Source organism: Mastomys coucha, unplaced genomic scaffold (genome assembly GCF_008632895.1).
Source record: "Mastomys coucha isolate ucsf_1 unplaced genomic scaffold, UCSF_Mcou_1 pScaffold11, whole genome shotgun sequence".
NCBI lineage: Eukaryota > Metazoa > Chordata > Mammalia > Rodentia > Muridae > Mastomys > Mastomys coucha.
In genome coordinates, this window is record NW_022196893.1 from 27,186,576 (window position 1) to 27,202,185 (window position 15,610).

A 15,610-nucleotide genomic window follows, 5' to 3' on the forward strand; every position below is an offset into this window, starting at 1 on the left:
GAAGCAGGGAGCAAGGAAGGGACTGGGACCAAGTATGTAACCTTCAGGTACATGGCCCCAGCAACCTACTTCCTTTACCTAGACCTGCCTCCTAATGCCTCCCAGACCTCCCAAAATGGTACCAGACCTGGCATCCAACACTCGCAATACTCATATCCAAATCATAAAAGAGTCTACGGTCTACAGGCTTTGAAAAGGTATTTCATCTGTAAATGAACACTATCCACATGCGGCCCTTGTGTTATAATACAGGCTCTTGCTCCAGCCTTGCCAGCAGTCATCACAGACATAGATGTTCACGGATGTTCACAAACACCTCGGCTGTATTTTACAATCAAATGAAACAAACAAACAAAAAAAGCCACTAACAGTAAGAAAGAGACAGAAGGTGGAGAGGGAAACTAGGAAGACTTCGGATAAAAATCTGATCAACCTACTCAAAGCAGCCTTGACTTTACTATTCTCTTGTTTCTATTTAATTTACCCCCTTTCTATCTATAAAACTACCCACTTCTTATTCTGTTACAGAATTAAGTGTTGTGTAATTGAGGGTCTGAAAACCAAGCCAATTAAGCTCTTTTAAAAAACAACAAAATGTCTCAGCAAATTTCTTCACAAAGACTGTTATGATTAAATGTGTCCTTTCTTCTGATTATTTACTTTATATCTTAAAAAAAGCCATGTTTACAGCTATATACATTTTTAAAAGGAAAAAGATCCAAAAATTCTTTTTAAGAATCGTAGTTTTAAAAGAGTGACCCGTGGCATCTGCGATTCTGGTAAGGAAGCTCTGCAGAGCTCAGCGTGCCTGCTGCCCTCTTATGCAATTTAAGAAACGACAGTGCTACTTGGTGCTCAGGGGCTGGTAGCTTTAACAGCTTCCCCTCACTCCAAACAGACAAGGCACCTCAGAAAAGGCAAGGTGCTTACTGATGCCTCTCTCAGATCCCAATCGTCTGCCCACGATCACCAAACGCCGTAGAGAGGATCTCTTCTAAGCATCACCTGTCAATAAAAAAGCCAATGGCCAATGAGCTGAGGGAGAAAGTAGGAGGTGGGACAATGCAGGAAGAGAGAATTCTGGGTAATAGTGAGATACCAAAAGGGAGACTCGCCTGGGGAACTCAGAGGAGATGGAAGTAAACCAGCAAAGAGTTGAACTCAGGACAGACTAGAATAAGGAGAGATTCGAGTGAGAAAGTTGAGAGAGACGGGAAGGAAGAAGGTCGGGACTGAGAAGAGGTAACTAACCAAGTGGTAGACATAAAATAATGTAAGTGGTTAAATAAGTTATGAGCCTGTCAGGGAATGAGCCAAAGCTTATGGCCTGGGCATTTATGAATAAATAATTAGTCTCAGAGTCTTCATTCCGGAAGCAGGACTGGGAAAGAAAAAAATGGATTTATTTTATTACAAAGTGCCTCCTGCAAAGAAAAGGTTTCAGGGAAACAACTCAGGCCTTGCTGAGGGAAGTATATTTGTTGTTGAGGGCGGGCTTTGAGGTTGTATAGCCTGGCTACATTTCCTCTTCCTCTTCCTCTCCCTCTGTGTCTCTCTGTGTCTCTGCCTCTCTCCTCCCTCTCTCTCCCTTCCCCCATTCCTGTGGTCCTGCCAGGATGGACCATATTTGATCTGGACCTATAAGCCAAAATTAACCTTCTCTCCCTGCGATGGCTAATCTTGGCTGTCAACTTAACTCCGTGTGTAATTAACTAAAGCCCAGGCTACTGGGCACTCCTTTGAGGGAGAGATAGATAGGCAGGCAGACACACACACTCACATATATACATACATACACATACTATATGTACATATATATACACACATATATACATATACATACATATATGTGTGTGTGATTGTATTTATTTATTTACACACCAGAAGAGGACATCAGATCCCATGAGGGATTTTCTTACTCACATTATTTGAAGCAGGAAGGCCCACCCTGACTCTGGGCCCCAGTTCTGGTGGCAGCCCACATAAGGGACACGGGAGAAGGAAGTGTGCTCTTTGCCTGCTTGCCCTCGCTCTCCTGGGCAAGCTCATCTATCTTGTTGCTGCTGGTATTAAATCCAACTTCCTTAGTTTTCAGAGCAGACTGAAAGCCAGCAGTTCTTCAGACCCTCCAGGACTCCAGATCAGAACTGCAGCAACATCCAGCCTCCTGGAATGAATGGCTACCAGATTATCAGCCCTTCCACAAAGAGAGCCAGTATTGGACTGCCATGACCGCAACCTGTAAGCCAGTCTAAAATGTGTGTGTGTGTGCATATATATATAACTTGTAGCAGGTGAGGTGAGCAATGGAGTAAATGTGTGTGTGTGTGTGTGTGTGTGTGTGTGTATACATATGTTACATATGTTATATATATGTATGACTTGTAGCAGGTGAGGTGAACACCGGAGCCGTGGGAAAGCATTATCACTAACAAAGCCAGTGCAGGTTTCCTCTGTGAGCCCTGGTGTGTTCCTGCTCATGTAGGAAAGCAGACACTGAACATGGGAAGTCAACATCTTAGTTCAATAAGAAAATATCACCGATACATTCCTGGGGAGGGTATGCTTAATTCAAGGTCTCGGAACACATGTTCCAAAGGTTAGAATGATGGACAGAAGCACTTCTGTATGTTCATCTCGCGTTTCCCCTAGACACCGTGTCAGCTGAAACCACATGAAAAGCACCTGAGAGCATGGTAGGATGGGAATGGGGTCCTCTAGAGGAGGAGAACCCACAGATACATACTAAATACAGGTGGCTTACATAATACAGTCGAAAGTGTGGCTCTCAACCTTTCTAACGCTGAGACCCTTTGAGGCAGCTCCTCATGCTGTGGTGATCCCCACCCATAAGATTAGTTTTGGTGCTCCTTTATAATCTTGCTTCAGTTACACATTATAATGTAAGTGCCTGTGTTTTCCGATGGTCTTAGTTGACCCCTGTGAAAGTGTCATTGTTTGAGAACCACTGGTCTAAGTCATCCACTAATCGCTGCCCTCACACTAGAGAGGCTGAGAAGCCAGTGGCTGGACGGGAGAAAAAGGAGGACAGACATCTGTTAACTAGCGGATTTGGAGGCTGAGGTGGGAAGATTGGGAAGTCTTGTCTGTGCAGGCTCCAATGGGAATCCCTATGGCTGTGTCATACATAACACATGATGCAGATTGCATCATGACAGGAGAGCGGTATGAGAGAGATCACACAGGAAGAAAGCCAGAGGCCAGGGGAGGGGCTCATCTCACTCTGATATATTAGCTCACTCCTGTGTGAACCCATAGGGGTGCCACAAGAACTACACTGTTCTGTTCCTGTCCACGGGGAACCCCCTAATGACCACACTCCCTTCAACTAGATCCCTGTTCACTTTTTTTTTGCTTGTTTGTTTTGCTGTTGTTTGCCTTGTTGTTGGTCGGGGAAGGGGTTGTGAGCTAGGCAAGCGGTGCCTTACCAGTAAGCTACATCCATATCTCTATAGAGCCCAGGCTTGCCTGCTCATCTTTCTGCCTCTTCCTTCTGAATGCCGAGATTACAAGTGTGCACCGCTATATTAGGGAGCAGATGTCCAGCACCAGAACCCTTGGAGGAGTAGTCCCATCCAGACCATATCTGGAATGTGTTAGAATGTGTTACATAGTACAGGAGACCAGAAAAAATAAAAAGTAGAGGTGTTTTACTGTTTGATGTTGGTTTGTTTAGGTTAATAGACTATGAGACTTAAAAGCTAATAAGCTAAGAAAGGACTAGAAAGAAAACAGCTTTACAGTGGAAACAAACTGAAGTTTAGAAAGCAGAGAATTATGTGAGTGGAAGACTTTTCTCCCCCCACTTCATTCAGCAGCCCAGGACAGCATTCAGCACTGGACAGTCTCTCCTCTCAGCCTCTTCTCCTGGCTGGCTTGCCTCTGATGCAGACTCTGCTCTCCCTGGGCTTCCTGGTTTGGCAGCTTCCAATCAGCCCCGCGGGTTTAATTAGCACTTTGATGCACACGGTTCCCAAAGTGGCGTCTCTGGAGGTCACCTCTCTCTCCAGTCACATTCCTCATACCTAATTCCCTGTTAGCACCCTGCCATGCTACATCAAAAATAGAATCCATGAGCCTCTCCTTGGTCCCATCTCTGTTCCTGTTCATGATAACACAGCCACTCCCAAGCTGTGTAATTTTGGGTCAGATCTCCCTTGTCTCTTTTCATTGAGTCACACTCCCCCTCCCAACCCCCCCCCACACACACACCATTCCATCTAGGCATCTACTACAACAGTAGTTTTTTCAGTTTTCCACTTGAATGTGTTTTGGTTTGGCTGTTGGACAGCCCTCTTTGGTCCATGTGTTTGAACACCTGGTTGACAGCCGGCAGCTGGTTTAGAACCTTTAGCAGGTGGGGCCTCACGGGAAGAAGTGGTCCCTGGGGTGGCAGGCCCTCTGGGCTGCAGTCTGGTCCTGCTTCCAGCCAGTGTTTTTCTCTCTGCTTCCTAACTGCTGGGGTCATGTAAGCAGTAGCCAGGGTACTTACTCTCTCAGTGAACAACAGCAGCAAAGCCTTCATCAGGTGTCCTGGGAGGGATGAGAAAAATGGCCGATGCGGCTCCCTTTCCAGGAGGATCCAGAATTCAGTGCATGCGGGGCTGCAGGAAAGGTCCTGGAAGCAAATTCACTCATTCGGTACAAAGTCAGCGACTTTGTATTGCTCAAGCAGCTGACAGTGATCTAGGACACGTGAATCAGGAAGGAACGAGACAAGATCCTTACTCTGCAGTGAGTAGTGACAGACAGTGAGAAGTCACCCAAGCCTGGTGTTCCCAACACTGAGGCCGAAGAGGGCTGCGGAGGAAGGATGATGAGAGTTTGTGAGTCCAGCCTAGGTTGTGTAGCAGGATCCCGTCTCAGAAAGAAAATATATAAATAAATAAATATCTTGAAAGGAAAGTCACCTTTGGTGATTTCTTTGACAGGATGATACTTTCAACTTTGGGTACAGTGATAAAAAGGATTTTTTTTTTTTTTGAAGAAATGATAGTGAGACCTGACTGAGCTAAGACTTGCTTCGTACAGTTAAAAAAAAATGAGAAGAGTTAGAAAGTGGGAGAGAAATAGGCAGGGACAGCTGAGAGGCAGCCTTGAAGGAGTCTGGAAGATCAGTTTGGGGCAGTGGCTACCCGGGGAGGGTTTGCCATCTGAGCCTGAGGACCAGAGTTCAGATCCCTCCCACTACCAGCATAGAAGCCTGGTTAACCACACTCATGTGTAACCCTGGGTCTTGGGGAATAGACACTGGTGACTCCATTCCAAAGGTTTTCTGGCAAACCAGTAGAGGCCAACAGTAAGCTGCTGGTTCAGCGAGAGATCCCACTTTCAAAAGGGAATACTGTGCTGTTGAGATGGCTCAGGAGATAAAATGCTTGCTGCACATGAATGTGAGTCCTAGAGTTTGAGCCAAAGAAGCCATGTCAAGCCAGATGAGGTAGTACACAGCTAGAATCTTAGCACTCCTCTGGGGAGATGGGAAGTGGGCACAAGTAAACCCTTGGAAGCTCTCAAGCAAGCGAACATGACTTATGTAGTTGTGAACAAGAGACCCTGTCTCAAACAAGGGAGAAAGTGGTGTGACTCTCTACATGTGTGTCCCAGCACATGTCCATTCCACATTCACACACATGCATGTTCTCACACATGAGAACATGCATATGCACATACATCATACATAGCAACACATTTTAAGAGTGTAATACACCTAACACTGACCACCAGATGTACATGTATAGGCGAGTGCACATACACATATAAAAAGAAGTAATCAGATGGGATTCAGTTTTGTTTCTTAAGAGATTTATATAGAAGCAATAAGGAGAAAGGCTTATAAGAACCTGGGACTATAAGTTGAATCTTAGAAACCCTGAAATTGTTCAAACTTTAATCCCAGCACTTGGGAGGTAGAGGCAGGTGGATTTCTGAGTTCGAGGTCAGCCTGGTCTACAGAGTAAGTTCCAGGACAGCCGGGTCTATACAGAAAACCCTGTCTCAAAAAGAGAGAGAGAGATAAGAGGGAGAGAGAGAAAGGGAGGGAGGGAGGGAAAGAGAAAGAGAGAGAGAGGGAGGGAGGAAGAGAGGAAGAGAGAGAGGGAGAGAGAAAGAGAGAGAGAGAGAGAGAAGGAAGAAGAGGAGGAGGTGTGGACTAGAGAGACAGCAGCAAAAATGTAGAGAAGCGGTCTGGAATGTAGAAGCGAGAGGTTTGCTATGAAGTAGCATGGAAATCATGGATGCATTTATAGTTTGATCCTCAGCATCCATGCCTGTTAACCAAGGTGGTAAATACTAAGTAAGGCTGTGAGCTTACATGTTGGGAGCATGTCAAGTTTGAGTTATCTAGTGGAATTTTATGGTTGGATGACATTTTGAACATTTTTTTTAAACTTTTAAATTTCCAAATTCTTTCTTTGAAAGCTTCCAAATGTACCCAAAAGAAGAACTGTAATAGGATCCTGCATGCCCACCACTGAGCTTCAGTAATTCTTAGGATTCAGTAATTCTTTGGCAATCATGTTTTGTAGGGTGAGGTTCTGATGCTAAAGTCCTGTTCCCCAATTGGTTCTTGATCTGTCAGTAAAGAAAGCCAGGGGCCAGTTGCTGGGCAGAAGGGGCAGGTGTCCCTGGAGGAAGAGGGATGCAAGAAAGGAGGACAGAGTTCGTCAGGCTTTGGAGAAAGAAGAACTGGGAAACCATGTGAGATTTCAAAATAGAGTGGCCACACAGGCTGCTTCTACAGGCAGGTGGTCAGGAGAGTTTAGCAACTGAAGTTTAGGGCAGGTGGGAGAGACTGAGATAAGAAACTGATAAGGGCTTGCTTTTCCAGGCAGGAGATAGCAATTGTGCCCTGAAGGCAAGATGAAAAGGAACAACTGTGTGTGCTGTCTTTAATCCTGGGAGGGGGCCAGTAGCTCAGTCGCTTCCCTGAGCAAAGTCAGTATTGTAAAACAATGTTTCCTGTCTGTTGCCACATATACAGCTGTACCGACCTGCCACCTCATCCCACCCTGCTGTCAACTTCTTAATATTGTAACGTTTTATTCATAAGTTGTTAGGGATTGGTTCTAATGCTTTGTCTTAATTAGGCTCCAAAAATCACATGGGAATCTGCATGTCCAGATGCTGAGGGTCCCTGTCCCCAGTTGGTTTTTGATTGATCAATAAAGAGCCGACAGCCAATATCTGGGGAGGGAGAAAGAAGCATAACTTTTAGGATTCCCCCAGAGCAAGAAAAGCAAGGGAGACGAAGAGGGATTCCACCGTGAGAGGGGTATAGGATGGACCATGCCATGAGGGGAAAACAGAGAGACAGAATTAAGAACCTGGGAAAGTGGCCCCAGGGGCCACTCCCCTTATTAGGTCTGGGATAGCAGAGATGAAATGTAGATTTTAAAAGGTGTTAACTAAGGAAGACGAGAGGGGAGTATATGCTAGCCCTGGGGAGATTTGGAAGTGCCTAACCATTGAGCGAGTCAAGAAATTTCAAAATTAAGCTGGCGCGTGTGTCTTTCATTCACAAATCCAGACAACTCTAGCGGACGGCTGGAAACATGATCACCTGCCTAGAGGGAGCCCAAAGCAGATTAACTATTTGCCACTACAGTAAGTATCTTGTATCTGATAAAATTTCCCTTATACTAGATAGTCGGAAAACATCATTAAGCATGGTAAGAATACCAATTTCTCCACAGCGTTCACTAGTCATGATTTCGACATTTCCAGCTGTTAAAATAGGCAGCGTAAATAAGCCCTTGCATATACCGCAAAATGATTTTGATAAGGGTGCCAAGGCTACTCAGTGGAGAAAAGATAATCTTCCACCACTGCCACCAGCAGACCGTGAGCCCCGGGGCATGCCAGGTAGTAATTCCCACCCAGAGTGTAAAGCTACCCCTGTTGCCTGTTGCCTGAGGACCACGTGTACTGAACACCTCCCACAGAAAGCACCATCCATCTAACTGCAACCTGCCATTAACAATGGTTAATATAAAGATCCACAAATGGTCAGTAAGAGACTTTAGACTACTCAGCCCTGACAGGATGTTCCCATTATACCTCTCCCCTCAAGGCTCAGGGGCCTTTGAAGAAGAGAGGCATGGAAAAATGGTAAGAGCCAGAGGTGATAGGTGATTTCAAGGAGACAGTATGTTCTTGACACAGCAGCAGTACAGTTGCAATTAGATCCATTGTAATGGCTTGCTCAAGACCCACACAAGCTCAAGGCCAACAAAATCCCAGCACTGGGGCATGCAAGGTACATATGTAGTCCCTCCCTTGGTTTCGTAGCTATTGCCTGTATTAGCTGCTTGCAGGGGCAGAGGCAGTTTCCTTAATGGTGTGAACTCTGTATTACATTGACCACACTCCATAATAGGTTCTACAGCCAAGAAGTAGCTGGCCAACACAAATTGACTTGACGGGTTTAAGAAATAAAAAAACATAAAGTTGGGTGGATAGGGAGATGGAACTCAATCTAGGAGTAGCTGGACAGAGGGGAATGCATGTGATCAGAATACAGTGTGGAATTCTCAAATAACAAAAATATTATTTTGAAGAAATTAGTACTCTCCTAGTGTGCTGGCTAGTTTTTGTTTTTTTAACTTTTATTGCATGATTTCAATTTATCTGAATTTGTTAACATTTAAGAACATGTTTTAAGTAAATAGAAATAAATCACATTCTTGTTTCCCTTTTGTACCGCCACTCCTCCCAGAGACCCCCCTTCAATACTTACAATATCTTTTTTCATCATATTCTTTAAAATTTATAAAATATTATAACAATAAAAATGAGCATTATAAAAGTTGTTTGTTATAAAACAACAATCAATTTAACAGTCTTATGTAGATGCTCGTCTACAGCAATAGTGAAAATACATTTTTCTCAATATAAATTTTAAATAACTCCAAACATATTAACTGTATACCTCAAAGTAATAAATCACTACTAGTATTTTCTTAAATGAACATAAATATATAAAGTCTTTTTGTTTGTTTTGTATTTAGTAGAGTTTAAAATCTTGGCTCTTACTGTGGTACAAGCCCAAAATAAGAACAATTTTTAGAGATTGGATTTCATTGTAATAAGGCTGTACTTCAATGACCCTCGCATCACCAAAGGATTTTACCTCCACCGTAGCTAAGCTGAGAGTTGACAGTTCTGCTGCACCAAGGAATGAATTGTAGGCTCGATTTTTGGATACAGACTTCCTGCTGTGGTCAAAGCTGTTTGCTTAATTCCAGACTTTAGTTGCATTGGGGTTTAGTTTTCTGCTTTGTTTTAGTTCTTTGTACATTCTAGACATTAGCCCCCAGCTGGATGTTTAGCGGATAAGGGTTTCCTCTTATTCTATATGCTGTCTCTTCACTCACATAGCGGTGTATTTTGTTATACAGACACTTTTTGGTTTCGCTGGTCCCTTTTACCAATTGATCCTAATGTCTATCCCACCAGGGTCCTGTTTGAAGTGGAAACTTCAGGGTTCTCTGGCCAGTCAGTTGTGTTGGAAGGTGTTTTGCTAGGGCAAGCATGTGAAGGAATGTTTCACTGAAGTAGACACAGGAGGAAGGATGTTCCGCTAAAGCAACAATATGAAAAGGACACGTGATGAAGGATTCTCCGCTAAATGACATGTATGTATTGGTCTGCCTTACAGTATGTGGTTGAGCTCCATTTGTAGGGACTCCATAACTTCTGGCGGCATGCTGCAGTTTCTTTCCTCTTCCATGGACTCAGGCTGTTCGGCAGAGTGACGTCAGCTGAGACAGACTCGTGTGCTGAGGCAAGACCCGTGGAGGACATGTGATTGCTTGGCTTGCTGGTGGGTCTCTCCTCTTCGCTGATATTCAATTCCCTGAGAGACGCACAGCTAAGAACTCCTGGCATTCCTCTGGGTCCCTCCTACTAATGTGAGCTGAGGCTCAGGCCTGGCTGTCTCTGCTAGGTCATGGCACTGCTGTAGCTAACCTGACTCTACCAAACTGGACTGCTGGTGTATCCTCACTCTCTGCACACTGTCCAGTTATCTGTATTGACCCAGCTCTTGATGGCGGCTGAGTAAGACACTGAACTTAAGTATTGCAGAATGTTATTAGGAATCATCTTATTGCTGCCTTCACTTAGCAGAACAATAGCATTTGCTTTCCCCCTGGTCCATGGCCTAATTAGTCTCAGATTCCTGGCCACCTGAGCTGTGTCAGGCATGGGTTTTGTCTCATGGAGTGAACCTTAGATCCAATCAGAGAGTTGTTGGTTACTCTCGCAAAGTTTGTGCCACTACTGCACCAGCATATAATTGAGGCAGGTCGCCACGGTAGACAGCAGGGTTTGTAGCTGGGTTGGTGTTTACCTTTCCCCTATGGTAGCGTGTGGAGTACCATCCAGTGCCATCACACTAGTCACCAGGTCTTAAGGCCCTAGTTAGGCACCAGTGTATCATCTCGTGGTCAATGAGATACATAAGATTTGACTTCAGTAATAGGGCCTTGCTGTCAGCTTGTGGGCAGTGACCAATTAGCACAGAATTCTCCCTGTCCAATTACATTAGGGCAGCAGAAGGCCTGTGATTGCACAGGGAAAAGGGAGGCGGAGCTAAGAGTTGCAGAGGCAGAGTGTGTCTGAGAGAGAGGAGAAGGCCAAGATGGAGGTGAACGCGAACCAGCGTGGCTTTAACCAGCCACAGGTAGTTATGATATCATAATGTTAGAATAATTGGGACAAAGCTTTTATCATTACCAACAGGTTCTGCAATTATTGTATTGGCATCTTGTAAATTGAGAATTTATTAAGACATAAATCTGATTGGTTAATTGTAAGCTTCAAGAGTTTTGATTTACTTGCTTGATATATGTGGTGGCTGACCACAGGGTGGACAGATGTTGTGTGGGGCTAGCGAGGTAGAGAAGCGAACTCAGGAGCTCTGGACCCACTGGAGAGACCACCGGGTTGAGATCACACAGTTGGAGCCATGTGGTCCCCTGGTTGCCGGCGGTAGCATTGGAAACCTGCTGGTCCTTTTTGTTTGTTTGTTTAATGTGTCTCGCAACAACCAATAACCTTAGCAGAAGCCTGAGTTATTTAGAGATTTCCATGGGGCCCCTTTGGCCAACAGTTCAATTAGTTGCAACCAGTTCTTGGCACTGGAGGTTTACTTGGTGGCAGAGATTTCTAGTAAGGGCGTGTCTCTCCTGTTATCTTGTGACTCCATTTAGACTTCTTTCATATATGTATTTTAATGTGATTAATATGTAGTTATTCATATAGTTGCATGCTTATCAAGTCTTAAAAGCTAACTTCCATGTATAAAAGAATACATACCATATTTATCTTTTTGGTTTTGTGTTACTTTACTCAGGATGATTTTTTTTTTCTAGTTCCACTCATTTCCTTACTGGGGGTCCCAGGAAGAGTCTGAAGTTGAATTCTTGTCTAACACCATTACCCAAAACTATTAAAAATATCAAACATTAAACTTAATAACTTTATATAGGGATAATGCTTATATGCACTGTGTAAAGATGTGTCTTTGTCATTCTTTGCCTGCCCAAGGCATCTTCTGATTGGTCAAAGTAAGAGGCCTATGGCCTACAGGAGAGGGTAGAATAGAAGGTGGGACATCTGACAGAGAGAGGAACTCTGGGAAAGGCTCACTTGGAAGATGATTTGCCACCTAGACGTGGAGAAAGTCAGACATAGGAAGCTGAGGAGAGGTAGCCAGCCAGCCACGTGACAGAGAGGAGAGGTAGCTAGCCACGTTACAGAGAGGAGAGGTAGCCAGCCACATGACAGAGAGGAGAAGTAGCCAGCCACATGACAGAACTTAGTATAAATGGGATAAGTGAGTTCCAAGCTAGTGGGAACAAGCCTAGCATAGGCCTAGGCATTCATAAAGGAATAAAACAAGACTCCAGGTCATTATTTGGGAACTGGGGTATATAGAGAAAGACCAAACGGTTACAGCCACACCATAAAATGTTAGAATGACAACCTAAAAAAGACCAATTGGACTTCAGAATAATTTTTAATTTTATGGATAAAACTATTATCAACAGAGCTGCCAGTTACATATTTGATAAGGGTTTAATGTCCATACCATTTAATGAACCCCTAAACTCAACAATAAAAACAAACTTGATTTTGAAATGGGAAAAGGACTTGAATAGACATTTTCCTGAAGAAAATATGCAAAAGACTAATAAGTGAATTAATATGTGATCAATACCACTGATCAAAACTAAAATAAGATACCACTTCCATTAGGGTAACAGTTATCGAAACAGAAGAGGGAAAATTGATGAGATTAAGGAGAAATGGGAATATTTGTACATGGCTGGTAAAAAACTTAAATCAGGACTGACACTGGGAAACAGGATGTCAGATTCTTCAAAAGTCAAAAGCAGAGCTGCTCTGTGACTGAGCACCTCTCCTCCCTGGATATGCCCAAATGAATCGAAAGCAGAGCGTTGGATGGATGCCTGCTTACCCGTATTTACACAAGGGAAAAAGTAGAAGTCAGATGCCCATAAATTGATGAGTAAATCAAATGCAGTATAATCATACAACGGGATATCGTGCAAGCTTTAGTAATGAAGGAAAGCGGCCCCAATGACGCGCATGACCATGGAAAGTGCTATGCTAGCCTATCATAAGAGAAGGAAGTGTGGGCATGTGGGAGGCTCTCAGAAGGAAAAGCAGTGGTTCTCAAGGGCTGGTGACTTACAACAGTCCAGAGGATACCAAACTTCAATCTGGGAGGTATTACTGCTAACATAAAAGTGGCAATTTTTTCCTCTAACCCAGCTAGCTCCCAAATAATTGAGATGGAGACTCACAAGAGATGTATTTCACACACTTTAAGATATAAAATAACTAAGCAAATATTAATCTATTCCAATCCTCTAGGCTAATCTGACTACTTCCCAGGCAAAACCCTGAGATACTTGCATTTTTATATTGATCTGGCTCTCTCTGCTCTGTGTGAGTTTTCATGGTGACTCCTGAACCCTCACCTTGTGGTCATGGCAGAGTCTTCCTCTCACTTCCTCTCTCTTCCTCTCTCTTCCTCCTCCTCTCTCCTCCTCTCTCCTCCTCCTCTTCTTCCTCCTCCTCCTCCTCTTCCTCTTCTTTCTCTTCCTCCTCCTCCTCCTTCTTCTTCTCCCCCTCCTCTACCACTGTGATCAAAAATCCAACTCTGTTCTCTTCTCTGCTCAGTCATTGGCTGATCAGCCTTTTATTGACCAATCAGAGAATATTTGGGGAGCAATGTTTACACAACCTTAAGACAGGAGACTCTTAGCATGAGCATTCCCATGCCATGTCTGGACTGTGACCAGATGTGGGGGCACAGAAATCAGCATTTGAATAACACAAGTATAATCTTAACACAGTACACAGTAACATTTTGTCAACAGAGAAGATAAAAGAATAGTTCTGAGTTGGATCATTGTGATGGTTGCACAACAGTGTATTTGTATACTACTAAAGTGACCGTACAGCTAAGAATACCATGGTAATTTTAATGATATATTTTATACTACACTTCTGTATATGTTGATGATGAAAATCTGCTTGCATCATAAATGTCTTTATAATTGGTTTGCTGGAGTGATTCAAACAAACCCCACACATCATGCTTCACTAATTGGTCTCTTAAGTCTACTAATTGATAATTCCCATTACCCACATTTTTTTCTCCTGCCTTTAATTGTTAAAGAAACTAAGTTGCTGGTAAATTCACCTCATTTGGGTTGGCCAATTGCCTTCTGGTAGTATCGTTTGGTGTGTTCTATTTTTTGTGTTGCAGCAGCCATAGATGTAAAGTTTCTGGTGTGTGTGTGTGTGTGTGTATGTACGTGCGTGCGTACATGCGTGCGTGCGTGCGTGCGTGCATGCGTGCGTGCGTGGTAGCCCTGGCTGCTCTGTAGCTCAAGGAGCTCCGCCTGCCTCTGCCTCCCAGCTCTAGGGTTAAAGACTTATAATACCACACCCAGTGAGGACTGGTTTTATTTGGATACTCTTTTGGGGGTGTATTTGGAAGTGATTCTGGGCACTTGCTAGCATGTTACTTCAGAAAGCACTAACATCTGGTTGCCACCCTTTTGGTGAAGACAACTGGGTGTGACCGCCTGAGCCATCTTGGAAGGGTCTCCATCCATCCTTCACCCGGTGACTCCAGTCACTAACTCTATTATGGTTGCACATTTGGTTGGTTGGTTTGTTTGTTTCTAATTCCAGTATTCTCAGTGCCCTCAGCTAAAATATTTTTCTGGCCGGGCAGAGGCCTTTAATCCCAGCACTTGGGAGGCAGAGACAGGCAGATTTCTGAGTTCAAGGCCAGCCTGGTCTATACAGAGAATGAGTGAGTTCCAGGACAGCCAGGGCTATACAGAGAAACACCGTCTCGAAAAACAATAAATAAATAAATAAATACATAAATAATAAATGTCTGTGCTGATTAACCTTCTCACCAAATGCACTGTGGCAAGTTGGCTCATGAAATCAGGGAAATAGGCTTCGTCCTTTTTCTCATTAGCTCTCAAAACACGACAATGCTATCTAACAGTTTTCAGGCGTTGCCAATTAATTTTTGTTTCTCTGTGAGAATGAGCTTTTAATGTATTTTATATTTTTAGAATCTTGTATCTGTGGAGCAACAGCTCAATTTTTAAAAGCACTAGCTACTCTTGCAGAGGACCTGGGTTCAATTCACATCACCCACAGGGTGGTTCATAACCATCCGTAACTCCAGTTCCAGAGGATCCTTCACCCTCTTCTGACCTTCACAGGGACCAGACACATAGGTTGTACAGATGCACACAGGGAAAAAGCACATACGCATAAAATAAAAATAAATAAATCTTCTTTAAAATCTTTGGTGTGTGATGTGTATGGATATGAGAGAAAAGTGTTATACATGTACTTGTTTGTATGTGTCATGGAGCGTAAAAGATAGCCTCACTTGCGACCTTATTTCAAGCAGAGTCTCTCGCGTTTCCACTGTGTACACCAGGACAGCTGTATTGAAGGCATCTACAGATTCTTCCGTCTCTGCCTCCCATGTCCCGTGCTGGGACTGTAGGTGTGTAAGCGTTCGTGCTTGGCTTGTACATGGATTCTGAGACTTTCCACTCAAATCCTCACAACTGCACGGCAAGCCGTTTCCCCAGAGAGCCATCTTCTCTGCCCTGCATTTGTTTTTTTAAATCATTATAGTCATTACCCTTTGGGGTGCTCATGTTAGTCTCATCGTGGCCAGTGGGAAACCCCTCAACTTGGCTTCTAAACCATTTTCCGAAGCACCCGCTGTTTTAGCTGTCCTCTGTGCTCTCCACGGGATCTTAGGAGACTGAGGCTGTTTTAGCTGTCCTCTGTGCTCTCCACGGGACCTTAGGAGACTGAGGCTGTTTTCGCTGTCCTCTGTGCTCTCCACGGGATCTTAGGAGACTGAGGCTGTTTTCGCTGTCCTCTGTGCTCTCCACGGGATCTTAGGAGACTGAGGCTGAGAACTGAGGCTGAGAACTGAGGCTGAGAACTAACTGAAGATGTCAGTTGCTGCTGTGACGCGATAGCTTCCAACCCCTTTCAATGC

At 44.0% G+C, this 15,610-nt stretch overlaps 1 long non-coding RNA gene across 1 annotated transcript; it reads left to right on the top strand.

Annotated features, from left to right (window-relative positions):
• Positions 1-1,098: 1,098 nt before the first annotated feature.
• Positions 1,099-7,667, top strand: LOC116081910. Its single transcript, XR_004115082.1, has 3 exons — positions 1,099-1,242; positions 2,089-2,241; positions 7,550-7,667. It is a non-coding gene; the product is annotated as an uncharacterized LOC116081910 (long non-coding RNA).
• The last annotated feature ends 7,943 nt before the right edge of the window (positions 7,668-15,610 follow it).